Genomic DNA, 21641 nt, shown 5'->3' on the forward strand with positions numbered 1-21641 from the left:
ATCATGAATTAGCTGCTTTGCAGTGATCCTCTTTCAAACGATATGACAGATTTTCAGGTTTGTAGTTTTAGTATCTTAATCATGCAAAACATAATTTCTAGTAGAACACAGATTCCATGTGTTTGCATAGCTGAAAATTAAGAAGTAGTTTGGCCTGGTTTTCTTCAGAGCTTTTGCACTAACATAGGCAAATCCCTTGACCTCTGAATATTTTGTTTCCATCTATAAACCAAAGGCTGAGATGCTTTTCACCCTCAGTGGTTATTAGTAGGCTTACTAACTTCTCTGGAGAGCTCTGAGGTCTTCATACATGAAGTTATAAAAAGGATGTGAATGTTAGAAGTGAATCATGGGATTTGGACAAATCAAGGGTAGGAGGTAATGGCTCCTATAGCCGACCTCTGAAATGCATTATTTATCTGTGTCTCTGCTGCAATTCACAAGCAAGCCTTTCCTTCAGCTTTTGACGTGTTTTGCTGATATTGCACAGAGGTCTCATGCTGGGGTGGGTACAAAAACTGGCTTAGCTTAAATCAGTTATGCTTCATCTTTATTTTCGGAAAACACCTGTTAAGGGCTAATTGTCAGTACTAGTTTGGAAGCAGATTAATGACTTCCTTTGCTAAGCAGCAATTCTAGGTTTCAGGTATAAAATACAGTCATTCACATAAAATGGTTGGGATTTTTTTCTAATGAATGAACTGTAAAGGTACAAATGCTTCATATTCAAAAGGTGCAGACATAGTATTTTCTAGAAAGACTCCCTTGATTCTGTTCACAGATAATGTATTTCTCTCCTTCCAGTATTTTTGTCATAAATTCTCTGGTTGTGAGGAAAGCAGGATAAGTTGCATCTGCAGTTCTAGTCTCTTCATTTGTGACTGTGGAGTGGTAATAAATGACTGCAGGGCCAAGCCTCATTGTGACACTAATACTCCCTGCCCTGTGCTCTTTTCCCCAGTGTGGAAGATTTCTGCTAGACTAAGCTAAGTGTGGTTTTAAGTTGCTCTTTGACATGGATAACAGAGCCTGCAACTCCTCAGCAGCATACTCTGTTGACCTGCTCAGCTTTATCTCTTTATCGTTAAAAGATTCCATGACTGGAAACAGATCTGAGCTGGGCATTAACTGCCCTGAAGGGTTGCAGTGTGGGCAGCTCTAATAGAAAGGGCAAAACAGAAGTGGAACTTTGAAGAAGAATAGTTGAGGCCTCATAGGGAAAAAGGTGGAACCTCATTCTTTAAGCATACTTTAATCTAGTTTTCCATCTGAGGAAGCATGACCTACCACAGGATTGCTTAAAGAGTAAATTGATTTAGCATAATGTCCCCGTGTTCTCTAGCCACATAATTTTTATTTTTTTTTTTTGGTCACACATCTATGCTTTTGGTATCACATTTCTTTAATCTAATTATATTTCCATTACTTATTAATTACACATCTACAAGTGAATGAAATGGAAATAAATTTTATCCTGGTTGATTCTGCCAAAAGCATGAAACAGAAGTTAGAGGAATGAAAACTGATGTATTTCTTTTGGTGGGGAAGACTATGATCTCTGAAATTGCTTTGCTACTGTAATATGACATTTTGCCAAACATTTCCAAACTCAACGCCTCTGCAGTGCACATTGCCTTATTTGTCTTCTAGTATCAATTGCTTTAATTTCTTAGCACTCTGGGTGTGGATGAATTCTGACTTCATGCTTGTATCGGCATTTGCAGATCACTGCTAGTAGAGATGTAGTCCTGTGGCACTGGCACACAGACATACTGGATTTCACAATTCAGAATGAGATACTGTATGGCTGATCATTTATACTTACTGCTCACATTCCCTTGATGTGTTTTTTTTCTACCCACTCACAAGACAACAACCACTGACAAGAAACAGTTGGCCAGCATAGTCTGGAAAGGCATTGGGCCCCAGGGTTTGGGAAGGTTACTGTGTTGCAGCTGGGGATTTTGCTGCTCAGGCTATTGTGTGTTTCATCCCACACATGACCTTGCATGGTGCATGAGCAGATTTGCTTTCATAGTGCAGGTATTTCTGGACTACCCAATTCTGGTGAGTTTAATGATCTCTGCCAAAGCATTGGAGATCACACTCTGGAAAGCCTCTGAAGCCTAAGATGCATGTTCCAGAATTAGCCTTTTTTAGCTCAATTTATTGGAAGGTAGTATCACCTCTTGTTATCGGTTTTATGTTATAGAATAATAAGTGGTTAAAAAATATTGATAGATATAATCTCATTGCTTCACTTCTAATACTTTTTTTTCCCCCCTGTAACTCCTTACATTGTATTTTGGTAGTTACCTGGCCAGAACTTTTTGTAATTTGTGTAGGAAAATGCCTTCAGGAAAACATGCTCTAAGGCATATACAGAAGCAACATTCAGTTTTATTTCATAGGGATGTAACATTTTGTAAAGCATCATTTTCTTAAAGACCTGGCACAAAAAATATATATATTTATAAATTTATTTGCCTATAGAACTGACTCCTTGCTTGTCGTTTTAGTTTGTGTGAATTTTTTTCTTCACTCTTGGAAAATGGTAACAGCCAAATTGCTCAAGCCCCTTAAGCAACTTGATGCCTGTTGTTCTCAGTAATAGCATTATCTTGTCAGTGACTACATAGAGGAAAGCAAAGAAACTGTAGATCCATTCCTAGACTTTTTTTGCCATATCCTGTGACCGTGAGTTCAACCGTTTAACTATGTGAGGAAGAATCTCCTACTGTTTCTTCCATACCTGCAGCTGGCTGTTTTCCTTTTGCTCTTTGTTCATGTATGAAAGAGTGAACAGTGTATCAATGTACATCATTTCCAGGCCTGTCAACCTGTTGTTGTCAGTACAACTTCATTCTCACCTGTAATTCCCTGGGTATGTGAGCTCCACATGCTAACTGTGCCAGATTCTCATCGTTAGTGGCTGCAGTACTAATAGATCTGTATCTATATGTAAAATAAGAAAACACACTAAAACAGAGCATTTTCCATGTAAGGATTCTAAATTCTAGTTAGAAATGTGTCCCTAATGTATGAGAACTAGACTCTTCTCAAGAGAGTATAAATCATGCCAAATTGAGAAGCAGTGTTTTAATCTGTGTTTGGAAGAGATATACAACACCATTTTGCTTGTGACTTATAGCTAAATCACTTAAACTGTGAGCTTAACCTTGAGGCATTCTTACTGCATGTTATTGTTTAAATAATGAAACTGGCTTAATGGAAGATGCTGTAATGGACTGAATTTCAAATTAGGTTTGAAATCCTGTAGATTGGGTCTTATCTCAGTTAATTGCAATACCAGTTCAGTTTTTTAGCTTCATCATAATACAGAAATGAGATTTTTATTTGATATTGCAGCAGATATTGCTAAGTGATTGATGACTCTGGCACTTCAGCTACATGCCAACAATATTAATTGCTAATTGTTTTAGAATACACTGCTATTGAAGTAGGGGCAGAGTGAGAGTTGTAAAGTGGCAGGTAATGGGTGCTTTGAAAGCAGGTGTGGCAAGTCTTTAATTTACTCATTGCAGTAAGGATTCTGATATTGTTTTCTAAACTACATCTTTTTTCATTCAGTGCCCAGCTATTCCTATTGCCTGACCCAGAAAGCTTGTTAATCCCTATGCCTTCCAATTTGCTAGACAATAAATAAAAGGCTTAAGAAGGAAAGACTGATGGAACCAGACTTGTATATTCAACTCAGATACCACCGATAGTGCACTTCATTGCATTTAAACTGGATCTGCTCTCCTCAGTGGTGCGCTGGTAGAGTCTCACATCACTGTTCTTGCCATTATGTTCAGAGCACCCGGGCTCCCTAATGCACTGTTGCTCAGGTTCCTTCAAGAGACATTCAAGCTGGCCTTTACACAATTGACTGCCAAAGACGGATTGCTCTCAAGGTGACAGGGCTTTGCTTGTTTGCTGCCTTTCCTGCAGTTGCTTAAACTTGTGAAATTGGCCATAAAATCCTACCAAATTAGAAAATCAAAGCATAATTCTCTGTTATATGATTACTGGCAGTAATAATGTAAAAATTACATCATTTCCAGTCTGGTGTAAGTTGTCTTTTTATGCTCTCTTTGTGCTGGTGTAATTGACATTGACAGAGCACAAGAATCAGATCATGGATAATTCTGACAAGGTTAACTGTGTCCATTTCCAAAGTATGCTTCATTAACAGAAAGATTCTTGAGCTCTGTGTGAGGATGGTGGATTCTGTGCCTGTCTTGCCACAAAAGCTGGTAACCCGAGAGCACAACTCTGTGCATGTTATGAGAGTGCATAAATAAGAACAGAAAAGTCTTTATATGAAGTAGCCTGTCAGATGTTTCTGTTTGATTTGCCAGTACAAAGAGATCTCTTTCTGTTAATCAAAGTACAGAAAGGAAAATTTTGCATTTGCCAGTTCTCATTCTAATTTGAATGATAAAGCATGTTGAAAGATTAAAGCAGAAATTATTTATTAATCTTGTTTACCAATGTCAAAGTCTTGCATTTCTGTTTGAACAAACATTCTTCTTTTTTTTTTTAATTTTTTTTTATTTTTATTTTTTTTCATCTGACTGGATAACAATAAAAATAAAATGAATGGGAAATCAACAGAAGCCATATGTACTACTCTGTGTAGCCCCTGATTGGCCATCTATTTAAAAATCCTGTCTTGAAGGTAGGTCAGAACTGAGGTGATCATGAGTGCAGCTTCTATCACAAACTCAAGGGAACTCAGAGGAATCCCAACACATCAAAGTGCGGGAAAGTTGTCAAATATATATTGTTCGGAATCTGTATCCATTGGTTGGCACCATCTGTATTTCCACTAAAGATGGCAGTGTGTATAGGAGCTCTGATCTGTGCACTCAGTTTTCACATGCTTCAGACATTCAGGAATAATTGCACACTCTCAGACAGGCCTTGTATCTCCTGTATAAACTGGCTTTTCATTGCAAGAACAGTAAATCCAGAGTCTATTGTAGACACTGAAGCCATTTCTCAGGTAAGAGAGTGGACTGATGCAAAAGTAGTTAAGCAGTGTATTACCACTAAAAGCAGTAGTCCAGTCTCCAAAGTAATAACACTGGCATAAGTGTTTGCCTATTGCTGCTGCCAGATATGTGAATGAAAGCAAAATCAAATACTGCATTTTCTTGTTTATTTGTATGTATCATTTGCTATTTTCTACACACCAAAATTAGAGAAAATCGTTTTGTACATCATCAAAGAAATTGAAATTCTGGATGCAGGAATTAAATGTGTAATTTCAGAACTGTCATCTTTTGTCTTCATTCCATTGAGAGTGATTGCAAAGATCCTTTATCTTCTTTGTATGTTTAGAATTTTTCTTGCACTTTCCCATGCAAAGTAGAGCTGTCTGAAATGGCAAAATGGACTGCCATGCCATCACTGTACTGATGGCAATTCGCCTAACATTTTTATCCCTGCCCTACTTGAAGAAGTATCTCAGGAACTGGGATTAGAGCATCTGTGTAAACCTCCATGAGCAATGGGGTACATGCAAGTACCCCATCTTCTCTTGTATTTGGCTGTTGGTAACTGTTGAGAATTTGGAGGGAATGTGTATCAGATGCAAAGGTAAATTTGTGGAGCTGACATCAAGAAATCATTTTAGCACTTTAGAGTAGGAATTTTACTCTAGTGTTTGTTTCTCTAAATGTAGACCTTTTAATAAGGAACCATTTGATTTGAAAGCTAATTATCCAATTCTTTCCTATTCTGCAGTAGTTAGAACATTCTTTGCTTTTGATGATGAGATTTCATGCTGAAAATGTAGATTGTAACAACCATTTTTTGCCAGAAAGTGAGATGTTAACTTCAGCATGGGAAGTTCCGCACGAATGTGTGGAAGAACTTCTTTATGGTGAGAGTGACGAAGCACTGAAACAAGCTGCCCAGGGGGGTTGTGGAGTCTCCTTCTCTGGAGATATTCAAGACCCACCTGTACACCTACCTGTGCGACGTGGTGTAGGGAACCTGCTTTGGCAGGGGGGTTGGACTCGATGATCTCTAGAGGTCCCTTCCAACCCCTACAATTCTGTGATTCTGTGATATGTTGCTTCTGCTTATTGAACAGACAGATTTCTGCATGCTTCCCTCAAGTTTAGGTCCTCAATGCACTGAACTTCCCAGTTACCATCATCCGAATCTTCATACTTTGGTAAAAATAATCTGTGACATGATGGTATCATTTACTTTACACACAGTACGCCTACTGTTATTTAGCCTGCCCTATGGTTTTATGAACACATGAGTATTGTGTGCAACCTCCTACTAATCTGGTGCTGCTGTTGCCTACAAGCTATTGTACAGATTCTTTCAAAGGGAAAATAAATGTTTCCTGCACAGGAACTGAATCACAGACTCCTCATCTCATAGCTGATAGCTCAGTGGTAAGAAAGACATATTTAATTTGTAGATAACATCCTGGTTGGACCATAGTGTGCACTTGCCTTGGGACACAATATGCTGTTTGATTGGTAAGTTTTCAGTAGTGCATGTCCATCTGCTTTATTTTCTGTCTACCCTGAGGCTTAAGAAAATTAGCTCACTTGATCACTATTTTTTGCTGACTCCAAAAGTCATTCTCTTGGCAGTATGTGAAGCCTCTTGTAGTCTCCTGCTGGCAGGAACCAAGAAAAGGTATTATTATGAAGGTGAGGTCTAAAATATATAAAAAAAAAACATCTGGCTTTATGATGCCTGAAATAAGAGACTCCATACTCTTATATGTTGAATATTTGAATAGTTGAATCAGCAGGTTTGCTCTCTGGCAGGCAGAAGGAACCTGCTATTGCTCTCCAGTGACCAACTGTGGGAGTTACAGCAAACAGCAACGTCCAGCTGGTTCCCCAGAGTGAGTTTTTAAACATGCTGGTGTTTTTTTTTATGGCTGTAGGTCACTATTATTTTGTCCTAGATGTGAGTCATAGAGAAAATGAGCTTAATGTCCCTTTACCATGGCTATGAGCTGTCTGTTGTTTTTTTTTTTTGTTTGTTTTGTTTTGTTTTTTTTCCCCAATATCTGTAAGGAAATTTCTGCTACTGTGTAGCAGAAATGCTAAGTCACAGCCTGGAACAGTGATTGAGGTGGGAAGGTAGGGCCCACCCAGGTGAGTTCAGGTGCATGCAGTGCACCTGAGTGACCAGAATGGATGGAGCAAGGATCCACCCTTTTACAGACCTCATGTAAGGGTTGACAGTAGAGGCAAGCATATTTTGCTGCAGATGCCTGACTATCTGAGGTCTTCCAAAAGTAAGCCACTTTTTCACTTTGTTTTTTGTGTTTATGGCTGCTGTAGCTGGCCTTGTTCTCATTTACTGTAGCCAAAGATTTTGCCACCTTGCTATAATTATACTGTTATTATATTTATATGTAGTTCACTTTGAAAGTAATACCTCCTATTTTTTACCGTAGAAAATTCAGCAATACAAAGAGCACAGCAGCACTGTTTGGTAGAGTACAGCCTACATGCTGTACCCTTAAAAATCTACACCAGTGGAGGTGTCCCACTGTCTTTGTTGCAGCTGCTGACACATCACCCACTGCCTCACTTTGCTCATATCTACTATTTGGTCTCCACAAGTATTTCAGCAAGCAATAGGTGCATTTATTTTTTTTTTTCTTTTTTTTTTTTTTTTTTCTGCGTATAGGAATTCAGTGGCACATCTGCTTCATCTTCATACATACTTCCATGTCAGATGCCATTCTGTCAGACTGCCCCTCTGCTGCCATCTGTCACATGGCAACAATATGTAATGGAATATTGCCAGAAAGTTTCAACTTCTGCCATACCACCACCATCTTCCTCTGGTGTCATGGGCCAACATTTTAAATAGGAGACATTACTTTCACAACACTCCTCATATTTTAGCGGAGCTAATGAGATGCAGTGATTTTCATTTTTTGCTATTTTCAGTAGTGCAGTTTTGTTGGTTGCCCTTGTTTGTGGAAGACCAACAATTAATGGGCAGATAGAAAGGGGATGGCTAAAACTTGTCTCCGTGGGAAGGCTAGGAGATCTATTCAGTCAACCATTAGAAGCTCATTACTACAGCAATAAAAGGATTGATCCCTTCATAAAGCTCCCTCAGAACTTAACAATTCACCCATATGCAATTACATACTGGCAGTATAAAGATGTCACTGATAAATCACATTTTTTATTTCAAAAGGCAAGGGGGAAGAGAGATATTAATACACTGATTCATATAGAATTAATATAAATTAGAAACTAATAGAACAAGCTGCTAGGAGCAATGCTGCCATTGCAAAATTTTGAATAACTTGACAGTAGCAGTCAGTTCATTCCATCTGGACAGGGACCAGGTTCTTCCTGTGTCAGGGGATTTAACTCAGAGGAAACATGCATCTTAAATAGACTATTGAGGGCAACAGAATTGGCTGGCAAAAATGAATTTATTACTGCTTGAAGCAGTGGCTTGAGAAACAAATATGCTACCATAAGGTACAGAATACTTATTGCATTGTGTAAGATCTCATAAAAAATGCAAAACAATAAAAGAAGCGAGTTTTGAGAAAGAAGGGGGAAATGGTACAGTGGTAAGGCAATTCTCTAGGCTCCCTCTGTCCATCTTTGCATATTTAAGGGTAAGTCTTCATCAAAGCAGGAGACTGTCAGTGCATATAAGGAGAACAGTTCTGTCCACCTGAGTAGCATTAGTTGCCAGAATGTGCTCTTCTGGCCTTAGTCGTAGGAAACCCTGTTTAAATAGGAGGCTGTGGATACAGTTGATTGTTCCTCCCTAGGTAGTCTTACAAGATAAACACTGCTTATGTACAGGAAATAAACTGTGATAGTGAAATGATATACATAGGCTATTCCCAAGAAAGGGTCTCTACTTCAAGAATAAGCTGATACCTGTGCTTTTCCTTCTTCTTCCTTTGCGTTCTTTTTCAGATAGAGCAATTAACATCCTTTTCTGAAGCTCTCCTCAGTGCATTTCATAAGGCTTGTGTATGGGAACAGTTAAATCACAGCCTGAACCTCTGACTGGTCACCTGAAGTAAGCACTGAGTCAGCCACAGGGGCACAGGTGGAGGCAATTCAGCTGTGTGACTGGAAAGGGTGGAGCCTGGCTGCACCTCTTCTAGACCCCATTTAAGGGCTGACTGCCACTGAGGAAGGATATCTTTCTGGAGATTGCTCCTTTTGGAGTTTTTCTGTGAGCCTAGGACGTGGGTGAGCATTTTCATTTATTTTCAATTATCCTTTTCCACCATGATAATCTTTCTAGCTGTGCAATCTGTAGATACCGGTCTAACTGCATCATTCTGTATATTTGTTGATTATACATCTTGTCATAAGGCTGTTTAGAGATCAGCCCAGTAAAAATTCATTTGAAGTTCTTTGGTTTCCAAAATTCTCAAACATCCTACTTAGCACATATGTCATAGGGTACCATATGGATTAGCACTACATTTCAGTAGCATATGTGATGGTCTTCCTTGTGAGTCAGTGTTGTAGCAGTGCTTACGCACAGTGCTGCAGAAGCAATGGTTTCCTATGTGTCTTCCTAAGTGATTTTGGAAGTACTGCCATCTTTATGATGATAGATCAATGGTATTATCTCTTGATACTGACTCACTTTACCACTAGAAAATCAGGCTTAGAGGAGACTTGTGCTTATCACCTGTTTCAGCTTCAAAACATTGCAAAGTGGAGTCCTAATTCCTCAGTAATACAGATGATACTATATATACCACTCTGTGCTCTGTATATTTCAGTCCACGTATGATTAGTGAAATATAAATTTGAGTGAGGTTGCATAGCAAAGCATGGGCTTGCCTTCCTTTTTTTTGAACAGCTAAGAAGACCTGATTGAATAAACTGATTTCTCCTGCTTTCTTATTGACCTGCATTTCTTTTCTTTTCTTGCTTTTTACAAACTTTGAAAAAATAAATGTACACTGATCTGCGGGCTTATTTAATCGTATCAGCATTGTGCGTTCCTCTATTTATAATATGCTCCATGGGAACACTGTTTTTGACACTTGATTCTTGCAATTTATGAACATCAAGGAAACTGATATTAAACACCATCAAATCATCATTTTGTTTTACCATTCTCCAAAAGTATATATTTTCACTAAAACTTTGAAAGAGAAGATAACCACTTGATTTGCATCATAAATCATAAACTACTTCAATACAGTTTTCTGTTTGGGTTAGAGCAAAAAGTTTGATTACAAAACTGTAGCAGAAAAAAAAAAAAAGATGTAATACTAAATGAAATGTTTTGAAGCAGCAGAAAAAGAAAAGCCATAGAAATTTTAGATTAATATGACACAGCAAAATTTCTATGGTAATTTCTCTTCTGATCAAAGTTATGGATTGTAAGGATTTTAAGAAGTCAAAAGAATCTTAGTTCACAGTACAGCAAAGATTAACACACTTAAGACATGAATGCCTTTTATTAAAAATGAAAAACTGTAGGTGAATATAGTCTGTTTGAGAAAAAAACTGTTCTTTGTCTCACTCTGTTAGGCAATCTACATAGGAAAAGTTTATTAAATTGGGTTGTATCTTACATCTAAAGAAGAAAGGCAAGAACTACTGTTGGCTTATCTAAACATGAGGGTCTGTGCAAGATTAGCGTGAGAGCACATCCTCTCCTCCATCTGCAAAACAACTACTCTCCTGTGCATTGCTTCAAGATCTTCCCTGATGTTGCTGTGGCAATGTGTGCATCCACTCTTAGCAACTGCTTTCTCTTCATTCTCCTTTCATGACCTGAATATCCCTTGAGGAATGGATTGCATATTTTAAAGGCACAGGTTTTAAAGCTATGAGTATCTGGAGCATAAGATGGTATTAAGGGAAGTATTGCTATATGCTTGCCCTAATTTTATACTGCTCCCTATGCATTTACTATTTCCCGGAAGAGATAATACTGAATTAGACTAACATTTTGTCTGTCCAGGATGGATGTTATATTTGTGTGTATCTTCATTTATTGTATATCCAATTTTAGAAGTTAGCACTACTCCAGAGATTTCCACAAAGTTTTTTTTTTTTTGTTTTTTTGTGTGTGAGGAATCTTCCTGAATGTTCACTGCTTCATGAGGAGTCTCATGTTACATTTGCTATCTGTGGAGTAGTATGCAATGCCACGTCTTTTTTATCTTGCACTCAGAGATACAAGACATGAGGTTTTTTTGTTGCCCTTGGAGTGCCATGTATAAGAAGAATTCTGGCACATGTGTCTTACGTGCATGAAGGGGAGCTGAGACACAGAGTTATTCAGAGTTTGGACTTAGATTGTAGGCATTACCTGATGTTTTTAGGTGGCATTTCTAAAGAAAATGGTAATAGGCATTAGCTCTAGGTAGTCTCTGTATGCTGTTGAATATGTATTGACAAGCCTAGTGATTCCTAATCATAGTACTACAGAAAGCACTTTGTTTTGGCTTGAATGTGGTATGGTATTCCGTAGCTGCACAACCTCATCTTAGTGTTTCATAAAGACATGATGTTTCTCCCTGCTCTGGAAAGCGGGAAGAATGTTTCTCAAGAGAGGTAAGTGAGAAGTACTAATGTAGTTTTATCATTGATTGGTTCCTCAAGTGATCCACTTAAGAGGGTTCAGAGAAGAGGATAAGTTCTAAAGCCTTCACTGGGGATTTGAAATTAATGAGAGACAAGCATCAACTGATGCTGTTCCCGTGACTGTGCTACACAAGGCCAGAAAGTAGTACAAGCTGTGCAGTGTGAGGTCACTGTATTCACAGCTGAGTGACTCATTATATCTTCTTTCTTGAGCATGTATTTTCTTTCACACAACCATTCCCCAGCAGAATTCTGTACAGGGAGGTACTGAGAAAGCATTAGTCTGTTCTTTCATTCTTCTATCGTCAAAATGCTTTTTTCCATTAGAGGCTAGTCCAGGGCCTCTGATAGGTCATGAAAGAGACCTGAGCGTGGCCAGACTAATGGTGTGATAAACAGCAGATGGAAAATTGTTCCCTACAGACTACAGCAAGCTGACTAGTCAAAAGCATTATAATGTATTGTGCATATAGTGCAGTCAAAGCAGAAGTTTAGCAGCAAATTTGGTATTACAAAGTACAGTACAAGCTCTGGAGAGCTGATTTGTGTGTTGTGGGAGCTGTAACTGTGACTTTCTTGGATTTTTCTTTATGTTTTCACTCTTGTTCATGCATCAGTTTTGGAAGAAGCACTGTTTCAGACCTGAGGATTTAAATTTTATTTATTTATTTTTTTTTTCAAGAATAAGGGCTGTTCATACAACTTTTGAGTTTGCAACAGGACATTGTCATATGAAGAAACTGAGGCCATAGCTTTGCCATGGATCAATGCTGTAGGTGAAGATCCTACTGTATCCAAGTCAGAAACCTACTAACCTACCAGAGGTTGATTTGTTTTGTTCTTTTTCGTGCTGCTCCACTCACAGTATTTTTTTCTCTAGCACTGTTACTAAGAAATACTTCATGCAATGCGTTTCTGTATTATAAATTTTTTCCCATTGTTGCTAGTCATGCCTGCCTGCATAACTAATTATTTCCAGCACTAGAGCTTAAAAAAACCCTCTGTATTTGTCTGGCAAAAAATGTGCTGGGTCTCTGCCTTTCCATCAAGTTAAAGCTGGGGTCCCATTGGTATGCTAATTCAAGGCAGCAGAAAGCAGAACTCCCTACCTGCAGCTTTTAAAACTCAAACATTTTCTAATCAATTTCCTAATTGGGACCTCAGGGATCCCATTATACTTTAATATTACACTGGATAAAATCTATATCTTTTCCTTTTAAAATCTTTAATTATGAGATGAATTTTAAATGAATTTGATCAGGGTGAGTATTTACAGGTTCCAAGATTTATTTATTTATTTAAGATTTCAGAAATACTCTGCTGTCAGAGATAATACTCTATATGGGGAGCCTTTTTAAGACAATGCCATTGTATAGATCCAGTACTACACCATGAGATCTTTATTTTTCTTACAGTTATTTTTGTTGTTTTGGCTTAATCATTGACCACACTGATTGGTATGTGTTGCATTCTGATTAATTTGTGTCCTATGCAATTCAAAGGATTATATAAGATATTGTGTTAAAAGCTTTGAACTGACATTATAAGCATCAACAATTTGTGTGGTGTATGTTCCAGAAACAGTACGTGAGAAAAATCACTTCATCACAGAACTTCTGTAAACAGTTTCCTCCTATCCTCAGCTGGTGGTTGGCACACTGTAGTGCTTGTGCTTGAAGACTGAGATACCACTATTTAAGATTATCCTCACAAAATGATAAACCCCCCCCCCCCTCCTATTTTTTTTGTCACATAGGCATAAAAAAAAAAGTGACATAAAAGTCACTTATGTACACTATGTGCTGATATACTGATTGCCCAGTTTGTTAATGATCTTTTTTTTGTTTGTCAGTATCACACAGGGAAGGCAGTCTTGTAGTACCTACATAACTATGAATCCAGCAATCAGTCAATATGATTTAATTTCTAAGATACTTATTAAACTCCAGGTTGATATAGTTTTCTTGTGGAAGTTAGATGAGATTTTCCCAGGGAGCATTTGTATTGCTTTTTCTTGAATCCCACTGAGGATTTCAGCAGCATTATCCCTAGAACTACTTCATTGCTTGTCTTCATTTAAAAAAAAATAAAAAAATAAAAAAAAAAAATTGGGGAGGGGGTGGAAATCTCCATACAAACTTTAGTTTGGAAATGGCTGTAGTTTAAATTAGCATTATGCTTTATTTTGTGACTGTCCATGAGAGGCACAGTGAAAGGTATCAGCACAATGAATCTGTCTTATGTTCATGGTCTGCTTATGTCCTGTCTTTTGCTGTTTTTAAGTAACTGCATTCTCTGAAGGAGAATTGGTAAGACTGAATCTGTAAAATAATAGACTACCTACAGAAGGCTGGGAACCTGAGGTAGTTCCTGTAGAAAGTAGCTGCATAGAGACTTGAGAAGACTTTGCTTTGGAACTTTATTTGAGGCCTGAATTTCTACTCTAGAGAAAGTGACTGATGCTGGTTCTCTCTCTACCAGCAAATCCTATCTGCTATTAAGACCTGAGAGACACGGTGGTGGGAGTATGGTTATTTCTTCGTGAATCTGCTTTTTCTCTTAGTTTTAGGTTTTAACTGGTATTCTCAAATAGCGTTGCTTTTGTCATATACATTGTTAGAAGAAAAATACAGGTGCCTTCTGTAAATAATGCAGTTCTGAGGTGACTTGGCTTAGGGGAATCTCCTCACCCACCTTTGAAGTTTTGAGGAAGGTGTGCTGTTAGTAGCTAATGGAAGTGAAATGTTATCAAATTTAGAAAAAATAAAAGGAAGAAATGAGACCTAAAAAGACCAGGAAACAGGTAGATGTTATCATTGCAATTCATCTCAGTCTTTTTTCACTCAGCCAGGAGGAATCCCATCTTCTCACTGTTCCCTTGATATGCAGTGTATCTTGATGTGGATGGCTTGAGAATTTTATTATCCTACTGCAAACACAGTCAAATCAAATATGTATGGCTCTGACACCGCTTGTTGTGCCGTCACCCAAATTGAGAAAGCAGCTTCTGGAAAAGAAGCAGTAGATGTCAAACTGCATGACACATCCTCTTGAAAGAGAAAAGCAAATCCCACTGTGTGAATAATTGTGTAATAAATAAAAGCTCTTATTTCTCAAAAGTGTTGACATTCTGGGTCAAGCTTCTCCTTGGTGTAATATGCCTGTCTTCAGTGAATTTACAGGAGGAGAGAAGTGGCCCTCCTTGTTTAGACAGAGGAGATGCTGCCCATGCATTTATCTCACATCTTGGAAAATTAGTTGTGACCTTGTGTGAGTATACCTGTGTATAATGTGTGTGCAGGTGGGTGTATGTGTGCAAGAAGGAAATGAACTTCAGCTCTGTTATAAATTTTAATACTCCTATTTATTAGTTTGAATGCATTTGTATTATCTACCAGGCCTGTTAACTACTACACATTTCTTATTCACTATTGATATAAACCATACTGTATTTTAATTTGCAGTGAAACAGGATTCCCATGGTAATTTTTAGCGTTAATATCAAAATGTTATAGATGGAGCTTAAGTACTATAATAATCATAGAAGTGACTATAAAGCAACAACTTCCACTACATCTTATCTGTCATAGCTGATTAAAATGAAGATATTTGCCTCTTTTCCTTGTAGCGTAGATATAACTAAATCATAAGGAGCTGAAGCCTTTCTGCCTTGTTCTAAGATCAAGCTCTGCAGCTTTTTTTGGTGTTGAGATGTGAAGCAACAAATACCAACTGCAGTGCTTAGTGCTGCAGTTAGCTCTCAAGCATTAGCACGATGAGAAATCATTAATTTGACCTCAAATAAAGCAAAACATTCAACCATTAAAAAAAAGAAGTTACTTTCCTGATCTTTTATTTCTGCAGTGAGAGTACAAGCAAGTCTCCTGTGCAATTTGAATAGCCTCTCTTTTCATCAGAAAGTAGGGTAAAGCTCATCTATATATAACTCCAAGAAATAAAGTCCACCTTACTACTTACACCAGTGGACAGAGATTAGAACAGGTTAAGATGATAGAATTAACAGTTAAGTAAGATGAGCAGGTGGGAGAGACTTAGGAATCCTTGTTTTTTTTCTAGAATTCAAGGCTGTTGAATGATCTCTCTGGGAAAAGCATATACCCTATAGAAGCATACCTTTTAGTGCGCATTTTTTTCCTTGTTTGTTCATAATATGCTTGCAATTTTATGAATATTGGCATCTTTCTATAGGAAAAAAATATACCTGAAAGTTCATAAGGAAATATACTGAAAAATTCAAAATTCAAAGCAGAGTTGATCGTTTTTCACACTAGTGATTGTACTATGTAAATGGCTGTGGCAGGTGAAGGCAAAAGCTTCTCAAATGAGAAAAGAATATTCATTTAAGTAACAAAACAAAATTTTCATATGTACCACCAGTCTCACTTTTTCTATGGGGAAAAGGTTCCTGAAACTTTTTCCTCAAGACCTGAACAGTTACAAGTTTGAAATGAAGGCAGACATGAGTAAAGATGCATGCTATCCCATCCTATATTGCTGTGACATGGTATGCAGGCCTTCCCAGAACCTGGAACAATTTCAGATCTTTAGGTTTGAATCAATTGTTTTGTGCAAGGCTTTATGTGGGGCATTTGGTGCCAGGCAGTGGCAGGACTCTCAAGTAGCTGGGTAAGGTTTCGACGATTTTTTGTGTTTCTCTGCTTTCAAGCTTTAAAATACATCATATTTCTAAGTAAAAGTTTATATGTGTTTTCTGTGCCATTTTAATTTCTTTCTGTGTCTGGTAGAGAGGATCTTGCTGTAAACTGTATACCTCCCTGTGATAAATGCTGATGTTTTCATAACTATAATTTACTTTTTACACCTACGTATAGTCAGGGCTGCGTAATTAAAAACTCTGTTGTAGAGAAGGAGCAGTATTAAAAATCTGATCTCTATTTTATGTACTGTAACATGAAAGGAAAGGTGCTGAATTTTAAATGAAATAAAAATAGCACTGTGCTGTGCCACCTCAAAAGGTCACCTATTAGACATACTGAAGAAAGACGTATGTCTTGCATATTCTTCAGAATACCAGATCCCCCTCCACCTCACAGTGAGTACTGATGGTTAAATGTGATATGAAGGTTAATTTTTTCTATGCCACTCAGACCATAGACATAAGGCATTACATTCCTTTCTCATCTAAATGCAAGTGGATGTTTTTGTCCCTACTTGAAGTAGTGGTAAATTCTACATCTTGGGCAGCATAGTGCTAAATGAGGAAAATATGCATTGAGCGGAGGTTTGTTACAGTCAGAATCAGTAAGAGATTTCGTGTTTTCAAGTGACTTTTCTGCAAAATAAATAAGGATAGATTGGAATTGGTGCTAGTAGACCTAGCTAGTAGACCTAGTTACCACCCTACTATCTCTCTTCCCATTTTGTACTGCACAGACTCACGCAGCTTGTGATTAATGATTGTGAATATGGTACTCAGTAGGCATTTTCTATGCTAGAAGCTGTCATACTAGAAGCTGTCATACTAGGAGCTAATTTAAAGCACTTCATTTACTATGTGACTTTTTTCCCGTTGATAAGAGGAAGGACTGAAGGAGAGCAGTGGCATGCTCCAGAGAATGGTAAAACCATTAGAAAAGGGGTGTGATAAAACTAGTTTTAAATTTTTTCAGCTGCTATCTCATGTATATTGTATCCAACTAAATAAGCTATATAGAAACACTGAGATAGAAATGAGCATTTCCCTCATCAGTGTAGCTGTTAAAAACATTTCATTTAAGAAATGGATGACCTCTAGACTTTTGGAAAGTCTTTAAAGTTCCTGTGATGACTGCACAAAGAAATAAGTATTGTTTAAATATACCTTACTTGGACTGCAGTAACTAGTTTGTTTGTGACAAGGATGTTCAGATTTTGTTCTGAATTGGCAGTAGTTTCCCCTCCTCATTCGTCAGGTAGACTGTATTGCATTACTGATATTTGAGTTACTTCAAATGATTGTGGAAACATCAGTGTTTGAAACTGAAGCCCTTATTGGTCTTTGTTTGGAACAGAGCCTTTGAGGACTATCCACTAGGGCATACTGTGTGGTGAGGCAGCACTCTTCTTTCCACATATTAACCTTAAGAATGCTTTCCCTTCTTGACTGAAGTAAACATAGGTTTTGATACACACAGCAGATAATTGTAAGGTTTCAACATGACAATGCCACTGTTTAAGAAAATAATTTAAGTATTTTTATTGATTTGCCAGCAGGAGGAAGTCGACAACAGGAGATAGTCTATTATTTATGTTGTAATACACTTTTTTCATCTGGTTGCTTTTGTGAGGCATGATATGATGGAAAATAGAATACAGTATCTATCTTAGAATAAAAGTTGCATTTGCAGGCTTTACAGCAAGACAATGTGTTCTGCTCAACGTCACTTTTTAGTAATTTTGGACTTACTGTAATTATAATGATTTCTAGAAGGCTTCTTTAGATGAATAATAAGAGTAAGAGAGCTTAGCCTGTATAAATAAGAAGACAGTGGGATTCAGCATTCCAAGCTTCCTTTAAAATCCAGTGTTGTGCAACAATTAGCTCAGTATTTGAGAGTGGTTACATCAAATGCATATTAAATTGGACAACTGTGTTACACAAATGTAGTCACATCAGATTTTTTGTTTTCTGCAGTACTGGGCAGGCATGTCCAGCCTGCAGCCGTGGGTCACATGCATCCTAGCAGAGCTCACAATGGAGCCTATCCTCTCCCCCATACTATCTTAGTGGTGGCTCTGCCCCAACAAGCATCACAACCTGGTCCTGAGATGCCAACAGAACATCAGTACAATATAAACCTACGTGGACTAAAACCAGAGTGCAGGGAGTAATGAAGTGCTGTCTCAAGTTATGGCAAATAAGTTTATGGCTTTTGACATGCTGACTAAACACAGTCCTGTAAACAGTGAGAAATACACAGTACTGCTTTCCATTCTGACAAAGGAATCTGAGAGTAGGTTTCAAGATTGTTGAAAAAAAGAATATTTTATTTTATTTGCAAGTTGTTTTTCAGTCAAGATAAATTACATTCCTTGTGAATTTTCAAATGGAATATGTTGAGTTGCAATTAAAAATTTGATCATGCTCCTTTGCTAGACATTTATAAGACCTCTCTTACCGTTACTTCATAGTCATGCCTTATTTGTGTCATTGCTTTTTGGTAGTATGCACATTTGTGAATAACTGTTTTGAAGGATGAAGTACAGGAAGAGTAAAATTTCATCAGAGATGTCTACTGAATACCTCGAGAACTCACTAAGAATTGTAAACACTGCCATCGGACCAGACCAATGTGTTAGTTTCACAAAAACAATTTCATATACCCCACTGGCTTATTATTGTCTTGTTCTCATTTTTGGTTTAATGAGAAACTATAGAAATTAAAATAAATTTTATTGCTTTGTATTCATTAGCTATATTTTAAGAGGGCTTCTCTGGAAGTAATGCATCCTACTTTATGATGTTGGCCTATGACATCAGGTTGATGGCGTGGCAGTGGAGGTTGAACCTTCCCACCAGTATTCCATTATGTGTGTTGTGTGACAGATGGCAGCAGTGAGGCTGTCTGACAAAATGGCATCTAATGTGGAAGTGTGGATGGATGAAGTGGAGCTGTGACATTGAATTTCTCCTTGTGGAAAAAAATACGTGGGTTGACAGTCAACAACACTTGCTGAATGTTTTAGAGACCAATCAGCATGTACAACAAGGTGGTGGGTGGTGAATTTTAGCAGTGGTAACAGTGATAGTGATTCATCTCCTCTGGTATGGACCAAAACAAGCATGGCATGCAGACACTAATTGCGGTGATTGTGTTGAAAAAGCATGTTGTAGTCAAAAATTTGCTTGATCAGTGTTATTGTGCTCTTCATATCTGTTGTAGTTTCCATGAAAATAATAATTGCTTTTGGAGTAACATATGAATATGCAGCCCCTGACAATTATTCACTCAGTGCGGCCCAGGCAAGTCAAAAGGTTGGACACTCATGGTATTGGGCAAATAAGATAACCCCTTAAATCTATGCTGCAGAGGACCATAAGGAGATAGCATAGGCAGTGACCAAAACCACCTTGACAAACTTGTTTAAACAGAAGTGTTTACTTTCTTGCAGCCCACTCTTGGGCACTATCTACAGATGAGGAAAAGCTCTCCCAGAACAAAGTCACTGACATTTTTCATGGTTGTGTTTCAGATGTTGATAGTTTTATACATTTAACTTTAGAGCTATGACCTGCTTATAACCTAACATGACAGTAGGTCTGGTCAGTGTTAATTGCCAACAGAAAAGAAAGATGATCGATAAGGATCTGAACCCATAAATTCCCAGTACATGTGTTTGTTTCCATCATTAGGAGAGTCCATTTAAAATCAATGAACTTGGAGCAGTTGTAAATCTAACCAGATACATGCCTCAGAGCCTGAGAGAGATTCCTCTTTCAGTTTGTGGAATAGAGATGTTTTCATTTAAAGCAGAGAATCTGTCCTAGACTTCTGCATGTGTAAGGCTTGTTTGGTGTTAGTACTGCAGATGTTCATGATGTATAACAGCCTGGACTTTTTTCAGTACATACAATAACACACAGGTCTGATTTGAGGAATAGGATTTGGTCAGTAGTGGAAGTGCAAATCTGTAAAGAAGTCTGAGAATTCTCCAGGAAATCTTTCTGCTATTTGAAATAGGGCATTTTTCCCACTGAGTACATAATCAGGCTAGAAATGAAGTGTAATGGTGCCGGGCTGCTGTACACCTTTGCTTAAGGATACAATACTTTTGTTCTAGAGTGCACCTCACTTACAGGGACGCAGTTCTAGCTTGGAGAGCAAGGTGAAAAGTTGGCCCTTTAAAACATCTGTTCCTCTCTAGGATGCAGAATAGTTGACTGCCTTTTGCATTGTATTTCTCTACATTTTCTTTCCTCTTCCCACTCCTTTATATTTGTTACAGATTAGAGGAAAACTCTGACTGATAAAATATAAGTGAGTTTTCTAAATAGGAAAACTAATACCTCTTAGAACTGGGGAACCCAGGTGATGTTTAGAATGAAATAAAGTTCAGATAGGTGCTGAGAAATAATAGCATATGGTCCCATTCCAGAGCAAAATAATCACAGCCAATGACCATCTTCAACATTGAGGAAGCAACAATTCTGGGGGAAGGGAAAGAGACTATTTTATTTGTTTCTATTTTTAGCATTTGTTTTAACTTACAGTGCACCTTACATAGAAAGTGTTCAAAGTTTCAGCAGTCTTGATTGACACTGAAAGGCAGAATCATTGATTTATTGTATGTGTTAAAGGATCATTTTAGCCATCAATGAATTGCATCCATTTTTGGAGAGAAACACAGCAGGTGCTGCTCTGAACTCGGCAGTTCTAAGCAATAGCACGAGATAAGATCAAGAACTTGTCATATTGTAAAGCAACAGAAAGAGTAGCAGTAAGAACGAATTAATATATTGGAGGTAGACTTTTATTTCTAAGAAAAGCATCATTGTGAAACACTGTTAGTGATCAGGGCATAGCAGCAGAGTGCACCTTATAATCTAACTGTTAGTAACTTGGAAGAATATGACCTTTATCAAATGTATAAAATCATAAATTCATTATTCCTGAAACCAGTTCATAGGAGAGATGGCTTTGAAAAAGCCAAAACTGAGTAACAGGGGAGAAGCAAAAGTAGATCTGTGCCATATGACATCAGCCTTCCTTTTTTTATCTCTGTTCTTTTCTAAGCACATCCATTTTTATGTAAATGCAGGGAGGGAGGAAGACACACACAAATGTAAGCTGACAGCAAAAGCAGCGTGAACAAATCCTGTCTGAAGATCCTGAGTGCCCTCGGTATTTCGTTTATATTCAAGCATAGTTACCTTTTTTTTTTTTTTCCCGCACAGCTTAAAATTGGTAGCTAAGGGGTTCTGACCACACAGACTTGCCCTGTGTGCTATGGTTCTAGAAACACCTGCAAGAAGCCATCTTTGCTGATTTATTGTGTTTTTTGTTACATTTCAGAGTGTTT

Source organism: Coturnix japonica, chromosome 5 (genome assembly GCF_001577835.2).
Source record: "Coturnix japonica isolate 7356 chromosome 5, Coturnix japonica 2.1, whole genome shotgun sequence".
NCBI lineage: Eukaryota > Metazoa > Chordata > Aves > Galliformes > Phasianidae > Coturnix > Coturnix japonica.